The following is a 9,938-nucleotide window of genomic DNA, read 5'->3' as shown; positions in this document are numbered from 1 at the left end:
CAAACAGAACAGCAAAAATAAAATACAGGCCTGTAAAACCCATCCATGACAATTCTTCCCTCCATGATTGCCTTTATTGCATCCACAATGAGGGCATGTCCTCTGGTAGAACTGTGAGCAGGTCTACAACTGCTTGACTGAAGTCTGCATTCACATCCTAAGTAGAGAAATAAAATAGGTACAGTGTGAATTTCTTCATTTCAATACTGGAAATGTTCTAAAAGCATACATTGACAAGGAACTTTTAATGCTGTTAATTTATAAGCAAATTGATTCATATTGATGACCAGAGTGAGTGTACAATGATCTGTGCAAAGATCAGGTACAAGGAAATGTAATTAAGCTTTAAATTATGATCACCAAAGAGAGATGACGAGATTTATAGTCTGATAGTGACATTTCACAATACATGATTGAAATCACAGAGCAAAAGTGTAAATTATCATTTGTGTCAACTATTACTGCATGCCTTGTCTTGGAAGTCTTGGAATATTACACACAAGTTCCATGGACTACATTTTATTGTTTTCAACATTATAGATGTGAATTTACAGATCTTTTTTTTTTTTTACAATATGCTAAGAATTTAGAGCATTTTCTCTCTTGCTATGGAGTGATGGATCACACCCATCATTTACATGATTTTATCTTAAAGGGTTTGTTCACCCAAAAATTTAAATTAGCCCATGATTTACTCGCCATCAAGGCATCCTATGTGTATGACTTCATTCTTTCAGACCAATCCAATCACAGTAACATTAATAAAAAAGTTCTGGCTCTTCCACGCTTTCCATGGCAATGTTTCTGTTCAAAAGTTCAAAAGGAGTGCAAGAAAGTGCATCCATCCATAATAAAATGTGCCTCACACAGCTCCGAGGGTGAATAAAGGCCTTCTGTAGTGGATCGATGCATTTTTGTAAGAAAAATATACACATTTAAAACGTTATAAACACTTTTCTCTCACTTCCACTAACTGTCATACGTGCAAGCCTTTCCGGGTGGATGTTGTAGGACGTTTGTGTAGTGCATGAGCTGGTGTAAATATGCTAGTTGAAATGCGAGTTTGTTTACAGGAGTAAAGGAAGCAAAGTTTCCTTACTTTAGCAAAAGAAAACCGGTCTCCTCTTGGTTTATATTGAAATTCTCCGACATTCTTCTTTATGGATTTTTGTTTTGTTTTGTACTTCTAATTCGTTACTGGTGTTTCATTTCGCTCAGTCACTAATCACCGGCGCATACGCACGCGTACATCCTACATCGCTGACAAGCTACACAATATCATGTTCATACTCGCAGATGAATCGCTTTCGATTGTGAACGCGATATTGCATAGCTTGTCAGCGAACTAAGGCTCTGTGTATTAAATTCCGCTCCATCTGAATGCACGTGATGGAGATTTACTACTAATCACAGAACCTGTCGAAGTTCTACTGTCGAGATGCGCATGACAATCACATGTGATTTATCGTTCAGCGATAATATATAGGATGCCTTGAGAGTGAGTAAATCATAGGCTAATTTCCATTTTTGGGTGAACTAGGCTCTTTATTTTAAAGTGTGTAATGATGTTTGTGATTACTCAACACAATTTCATGAATTTAAAGCATTTACACCAATTTCAGTAATAAACTGTTTCACAAAAGACAAATATAACATCTACTGCAAAACTAAAAAAAAAATAATAATAATAATACACAGAACCTTTGACAATTTTTCATAACCTGAACTACATTCATATTGAGTAAAACAAAATGATGAGAGCAGAAAATCCAGTAATACTTACGAAACACATCCTGTAAAATTCCTGTGGGTCATCCTCCAGGATGACTGAAAGGCCCTGAAGTACTGCAGTGGAAACATCAGATGACTATGAAAAAATAGAGACAGGCTGAGGATAACAATCATAAGCAAATCATGATTTAAAGATGACAACTACAGTCAACATGAGAAAGAGATACCTTTTAATGAACTTGATGTGAAATTTAAAATCCTTTTTTTCTAGAAAATGTCAAAAGTGCAGTGTCTGTGTCCAATGCTGCGCAGAACTCAGATCTGAGATATGCGACTGAATCCTGTAAAAATCTAAGAACAAACATTGTGTGGCTATTAACATTTTGAAGGACACAATCCATAAACACACTTTCTGTAAAGGAATAGGGTTTTGAAAATTTTTGAAAAGGAAAAAAAACTGGTTTTGATGAGGAAAATAAATCTTTCAGTGAAAAGTCATCAAGGGTATTAAATACACAATTGTATTAAATTTACAGTCTTTGAAAGGACACTGACATTTATTGTTACTTGTCAAACGAGTATGCAAATGGAATAAAATGTGACACATCATCTGGCTCAGTTAAAGAAAAAGTTCACTCAAAAATAAAAATTAGCTATTAATTTACTCACCCTTACGCCACCCAATATGTTGATGAGTATTTTCTTCAGCAGTACAGCAAAGAAGATTTTTAGCTGAATATGTGGCCTTTGGTGATTGATAAAATTTAAGTCAGAGACTGTCCATTTTTGGAGGGAAAAAACATATCAAGGAGCACAAAATTAATACCTGTTGCTCCTGATGATATACTGAGGTTTTTTCAAGCAAGATGATCGATCTGTGGAAGAAAATGAAATAAACACTTTTAAGTCTCATTTACTGAATTCATCTTACATTTATCTAAGTAGATCCTCTCTGCAAAGTAAACACAAATGTAAAGAATGTATGTTATGTCACAAACATAGCACCTGTAACAAACATAACCTAAAGCATCTGAACTTACATTTCCACTGCACAGCAGTCATCAGTTGGTATTCTAAAATAATAAAAAAAGTGTTATCGCATCAATCACAAAATCAGTGAACACTGAACAAACAAAACCAAATGTATAGAGTGTTTTTTTTTCTTATGTAATGTAAATGGAAACATCTGGTATTTTAAAACTAAGATCGTTAACTTACATTTAAATAACTTTCAATTTTATATATACTCTTGAGGAGGTGGGGGTGATGGGTCTGCTAAAGACTCGTTGACAATCTCAGAATGCGTGTTGTTTCTTAACTGTGCGTTCACACCGCCGCCGGCGAGAGCGTCAAAATTCGCTCTGGCCGCGCTGCCAACAACGCTGTGCAAAGATTCACTGACGCTCTGACGATCGAACGCTTGGTCTTGTATTTAAAGCGGCCGCAAAGCAAACAAGCATGTCGATCTTGTGCAGACTGACCACAAGTAGGGTGTAAGTTAACCTCATTAAATATTTTAAACGTGAAAATAAGAAATGTAATTTAATTGTAGTTACATGTTTGCTAACGAAATAAACCAATTAAAAGCCATTTGTGTGGTGTGGCTTTTGTGTTCATGGTTAAGTGTTAGTCTAATTTCAAAATAATAGGAGACATTTACTAGCCTTGGTCTTTAATTAACATTAACATGAATTTGTGTGCAGCCTACATTGCAAACCGTCTTGGTTGCAATTGGTCAAATCGGTGTTGTTTTGAGCAAATGAACTGCATTCCCGCTTATTTACAAAAAAATATATAACGTTAATGCACATCAGCAACTTACCAGGAACACCAACAATCTCAGACACCTTGGTCCATGCATAATTTTTTCTATTTATGTCCCTGTACGCAAACAGGGACACGTCATAGATTATGGGGAAACCCGCCACAGCAATAATCAACTTCTCCTCCATTTTCCTTGGGAACTAATGTGGCCGGAACCAAAGTTTACAGGACTGCGTTCTCTGGAATCCTCTCAAGCGGTGAACTTCTACATTCCGATTGGTTGCCGCCGAGCCGCGTCATAGCTCATTACCATAAAGTTGACCTGACTTCAACTCTCCCCGACGCCCACACCGTCCAAAACGCGCCGCGCATATTTTTCGCCGCCGGCTCACATTGAAAATGAATGACTTCCGGCCATGTTTTGACGCTAATGTTAGGCGGCGGTGTGAACGCACAGTAACTGTGCGTTCACACCGCCGCCGGCGAGAGCGTCAAAATTCGCTCTGGCCGCGCTGCCAACAACGCTGTGCAAAGATTCACTGACGCTCTGACGATCGAACGCTTGGTCTTGTATTTAAAGCGGCCGCAAAGCAAACAAGCATGTCGATCTTGTGCAGACTAACCACAAGTAGGGTGTAAGTTAACCTCATTAAATATTTTAAACGTGAAAATAAGAAATGTAGTTTAATTGTAGTTACATGTTTGCTAACGAAATAAACCAATTAAAAGTCATTTGTGTGGTGTGGCTTTTGTGTTCATGGTTAAGTGCTAGTCTAATTTCAAAATAATAGGAGACATTTACTAGCCTTGGTCTTTAATTAACATTAACATGAATTTGTGTGCAGCCTACATTGCAAACCGTCTTGGTTGCAATTGGTCAAATCGGTGTTGTTTTGAGCAAATAAATTGCATTCCCGCTGAAAAACAAGCGTTGGGAACTAATGTAGCCGGAACCAAAGTTTACAGGACTGCGTTCTCTGGAAACCTCTCAAGCGGTGGACTTCTACATTCCGATTGGTTGCCGCCGAGCCGCGTCATAGCTCATTACCATAAAGTTGACCTGACTTCAACTCTCCCCGACGCCCACACCGTCCAAAACGCGCCGCGCCGCTTCTCGCCGCCGGCTCACATTGAAAATGAATGACTTCCGGCCACTTTGACGCTCTCGCCGGCGGCGGTGTGAACGCACAGTAATACCTGCACATTACCGTAATTATCATACTAAGCACGCATATTGTCGCAACCAGGTATTTCTAACAAATAATGCTACGGCTTGACCACAGTTTAGCACTCATAGTTGCTTTCAAAATCGCCGTGTCAAGTTAAACAGAGTTATTGTAAAAGAACCCGTCTGAAGATGTAGCGTTCTTTTCCATCCGTTTGTACACTGACCGGATTGCGCGCTCTCTAGCGTGAATGCGGCCGTGTCACTGAGCTCCTCATTCGAATGTGCCGCGCAGAATAAAATATTCTACAGCATATGCTAAGCGTTTACGAAATTAAAAACGATCTCTTCGTTTGAAGTGTTTTGTTTACTTCTCACTGAATTTTGAATTTTGCAAAACGTCACATGAAACAACCGTCGTTCAAATTACTCCTATTCTCGTAACTAACTTATCACTAGCACAAATGGATAACATAGTAATCAATAGACAACTAGGCAGATAATTTTACAGATATGAAGCGAACATTAACTGATTTGAACAGAAATCGCTTCAAATAATGTGCAGGGTCAACCCGTGTTTGAGTTCTTTGAATGGGCTAAGATGTTCCACAAGCATCAACAAAGTGCATAAAATCTAACCATCATAAGGACTAGCAGGCAAAAAATCAGAAAATGAGACTTAAATTAAAAGCTTTTACCTTGATTTTACCGAAGTAGATTCTCTGCAAACACACGTTGAATCCTCAGCCGTTGTGCTTCTGCGATTTGTGGGAGGGGCAATTGTCGCCCAGTGCGCATGCGTAACAGCATGTCTTGGACATTTTGAGTAATTTTACTTAAATTGTATTAGTTATGGGAACTATCTGTTCTAATATTTCAGCAACAGTTAGAAATTATAAGTAAACTCAACATTTTGGTTAAAATAGAGTAAACTTACTAGTATTTTTATAGCAAGGAATACTATTTGGTTTTACAGTGCACTAATTAGTGATATTTTTGACTGAAACAGTGACTTGCACAAAGCAAGGTTCAGTGTCACTCCAGGTTTTGCAGATTAGCTATGATTTTTAAGTTTTTTTAGCTTGGTTGCAGTCACTTCATACAGTGAACACACACTACTGGACATGAAACATCATAGAGGGTACAGTATTTGACTTCCATTTGCTTCCACTAGAGATATTCTGGCCTTAATTACCATTTAGCATTTTTTTTTTCATTAGCCTTCGTCTGTTCTGGTAGTAACTTCAACCTCAACCTCACCTTTTTGTATTTTCTGTCGCCCTACACCTAAACCTAGCCCTCACAGGAGACTGTGCACACTTTACTTTCTCAAAAAAACTCATTCTGCATAATTTATAAGCCTATTTCCTCATGCGGACCTAAAAAATGTCCCCACAAGGTCAAAATTTACTGGTATTACTATACTTGTGGGGACATTTGGTCCCCATAACATGATAAATACCAGGTGCACACACACACACACACACACACACTCATAATGAAGTTAAATGGTAACTTTATTTCATTCCCTCTGCACTTTATACAATGACAGTAAAATCTAATCTAAGATGAACTGGGGTGAAACAAAGATAATAAATGTGCTGACGTTGTACTTTAAACATGTACAACCAGACCGGAGTTCAAAAAGATATACATTATGGGTTTATTGCTTTAGTAAAACAATTAAAGCACACCCAGTAACCAGATGACCCACAATAACACATTTTTTTGTCAGAATGGCATACAGAATTACTTTTAAAAACTGTTGGGTCATTCTATAATTAGGGGTACATTTAGAATTTGACAATGTGAAGAAAAAGGTTTTCCTCTTTCCCAAAAACCCAAACATGACATAGCTGCTTTGAAACAATCTATATTGTATAAAGTGCTATATAAATCAAGGTGATCTGTAGAAATATGTTTGCTACTGTCCACCTCGTTACCTTTTCTGGGTAACACAGTTGACAGGTAACTTAGTTGACATTTTTAGTGTTTTGGGCCTATACTCAGCATAAAAGCCTAGAACTACTGAGCATATGGTATGTTTAGAAATATAATTTCATAAACAAAACATAAGTTTTAGTTAAATTGTCTTGTTAAAATCTGCAGCAATAATACAATAATCCACTCTTGACACAGGTTTGCTAGTTCAACCAATATTAGTGGAAAGAGAGGGAACATAACTTCTAGTGTTTCATCCATGTGCTTCTAGAGGAAATATCATCATACTGTGCAAATTATGTGAGAATGGGACAAACCATTCCTTTTTGAGGGTGTCTACACTGTAAAAAATAAAAAACACAATTTGTTGAGTCAGCTTAAAATAATTTGTTACCCTACTGCCTTAAAATTTTAAGTTCAGTCAACTAAAATAAGTTTATTCAACTTGAAATGTTAGGTTGTACTAAGTAACAACTTAGATATTTGTGTTTGCTAAACTTAACAGATGGGTAAGTAACCCAGCTGCCTTAAAATTTTAAGTTGATTCAACTCAAATATCTAAGTTGCCACTTAGTATAATTTAACATTTCAAGTTGAATAAACTTTTTTTTTTTGACTGAACTTAAAATTTTAAGGCAGGTTACAAATTATTTTAAGTTGACTCAACAAATTGTTTTTTACAGTGTAGTGGGTAACTTAGTTGACAGTTGTTTTTCGGACACAAATAAAACAAGTTATATCATAATAAACACTTATTATTTTTGAAGTTCACACCCAAATGTTTTGATAACCTAATTTAATTGAAGGCAAAACTATGAAATTAATTTATATTTGTAATTTTCATGCTTAAATGCAGAGTAGAATGAGCAACGTCACAAAATAGGACAGCTGAATACCACGGATGTATGTGATATGAACATCATTTTTGAACAAAAGATTGCTTTTTCAACATTTAGTCATGTGATTGGGAAAAATATAATTGTGTACTAGAAAATTAAGCACTGGGGCTTTATATTGATAAAAATAAATTAAAACTATACTTCACGGATATGAGATGTACCCACAATTATAGAATGATTTAATCATCTTCAAACACAATGTGGATTTTATAATAAAAACAGACAGGTGCAAAAAATCTGAGTATAATAATATTTAGTTAAGTATCCTTTTGCTAAAATATCGGCCTGTAAACATTTCTTATAGCCACTGATAAGTCCCTGAATTCTTGCTGCAGTTAATTTGGACTGTTCACTTCAAATCATTCCATAGATTTATGGAATGTGTATGTTTGTGTCTGCGCATGAATCCCTTGGTAGATTTAGAGCAATGTTTTGGATCAGTTTCCTACTGAAACAACCACACAGGCCCATAGCATGAAGTGTTGTGTCTTCACTTAAACTAGCTAAAGATTCCAATTTGAATTTGTGCATAGTGCGTTTTCGTGTGTGGTTTCAGTACCTTACAGAGACGCAGATAGGCTATATACAAAAGATACAAAACTGCTGTCTCAATAGGACTCTTTTCACATCAAATGTAATGAGACTGTTTAGTTTTATGGACGTTGTCATCTTCGTTCCCTGTTGAAAAAACAGCATGCTGGTTAGGTGTGGTTTGAAGCATGCCTGCAGGTTTGAGCTGGTGTACGCTGGTCCTTAGCTGTGCTGGTCTTACTAGCTCCTGCTCAGGACTATCTTAAACCAGCTCATGACCAGTCAAGGACCAGCTTACTCAAAACATATTACTCTGTTTACTGTTGCTGTGTAAGAAATACGGTCTTGACTCTTGCTGCACTTTCATACAGACAGTATTCGAGACGCTACTGCAAGTTTCAAAACTCACGCCTGTTAGTTAAAGTGGTTGTCAATCCCAAAAACTGACATTGTGAATGTAGATCAGACCTACTTATACATCATCATGTCTTTGGCCCTGCGTTAGTGAGATGAGAAGGAGAGAAAAGCCATTTGTACAACCATAGTTATTTCACACCAGTTCACCTTAGATTAGATTTTATTGTCACTGTGCAAAGTACAGAGCGAATTAAGTAAAGTTACCATTTAACTTTATTTGAACCTTGCACTTGTGTGTGTGTAATAAAGTTAAATGCTCAAATATGCAGCATATATATACACACAGTAATATGCAGTCAGGTCCATATATATTTGGCGCAGGCACAATTTTTTATATTTTAGCTACTGACCAAAACATATTCAAGTTACAGTTATATAAAGAATATGGGCACACTATGAGCTTTAACTTATAGTTCTGTCAGGACCACTGTCGTCAAAATGATAGATAGCATACAGTTTGGTTTGGCGGCATGGTTTTGTTCTGGGCAAAAAACTCCCTGCCTATCCATGCAGCATGTCATAAATGAGCAGGGAGAGCAGCAGTAATAACCCCCCCTGGGTAAACCGAACAGAACAAAGCAGATATCATTAATGTACTTAATGATATTTAAGTGTAAGACATTATTCAGATAAAAGGAGTCTGATTCAATGAGGAATATCAGAAGCCAAGTCCTGACTGTGGCAAAAGGAGGAGCTGGGGATGGAGGAGGGTGTTTTGCTCCTGAGCAAGCGACAAAGCTGCCGAATAATACTGAATAGAGCTTATATAGGAATGCCATGATAGGTGTCGTATTCCTATAGGTAGATGTGATCAGCTGAGAGTCAGCTGATGCGAGCTTGACTCACATGACCTGCCAGAATTAATGCGATATGCTTAATTTCTGTCAGGACCACTGTAGTCAAAATGATAGACAGTTAGCATACAGTTTGGTTTGGTGGCATGGTTCTGTATTGAGCAAAAAACTCCCTGCCCATCCATGCAGCATATCATAAATGAGCAGGAAGAGCAGCAATAATAACCCCCCCAACACAAACGACAGGCCAGAAACCCCAAACACAACTGATGACATATCTAAAAGAAGCATGTCCTTCTGGAATATCAGAGACTGGGGTGGCAGCCCTTTAGCGAGAAGGGTAGCAGCAAAGGGGTGCTTTGCTTATAAGCAGCTAAGAAGAGCAGCAAACCCCTTTAATGTAGTACCTGCCTGCGGCATTTAACATTCTAAGGGGCCGTTCACATATCGCGCCTAAAACGCATGGAAAATGCTAGGCGCGCCGATTTTTCCTCTTTTCCAAAGCGCTCTGTAGCTTGCGCTCTGTGGCGTCTGCCGTTGCTAAGCAACCATGATCCGCACTCTCAATGAAGACGCGGAAGTTTCATCAAAGAACAAATGGATTTCCAGTACTAAGAATCACTTGCTGTAGCTCTGCTACTAAATTTATTTTAAAATGTACAGCTATGATCAGCTGTTTCTCCATCTTGGCTGAGC

The 9,938-nt window shown here is 37.6% G+C and overlaps 1 long non-coding RNA gene across 1 annotated transcript; it reads right to left on the bottom strand.

Annotated features, from left to right (window-relative positions):
• On the bottom strand, positions 1-3,017 carry LOC127153975 (uncharacterized). Its single transcript, XR_007825387.1, has 7 exons — positions 2,950-3,017; positions 2,772-2,804; positions 2,558-2,606; positions 2,401-2,476; positions 1,959-2,082; positions 1,784-1,867; positions 1-157 (listed from the first exon to the last, which is right to left on the bottom strand). It is a non-coding gene; the product is annotated as an uncharacterized LOC127153975 (long non-coding RNA).
• Between the last annotated feature and the right edge of the window lie 6,921 nt (positions 3,018-9,938).

The sequence above is a fragment of the Labeo rohita genome, chromosome 22 (genome assembly GCF_022985175.1).
Source record: "Labeo rohita strain BAU-BD-2019 chromosome 22, IGBB_LRoh.1.0, whole genome shotgun sequence".
In the NCBI taxonomy this organism is placed as follows: Eukaryota; Metazoa; Chordata; class Actinopteri; order Cypriniformes; family Cyprinidae; genus Labeo; species Labeo rohita.
The sequence above is the reverse complement of the archived record's forward strand: the minus strand, read 5'-3'. Positions and strand labels throughout refer to the sequence as shown.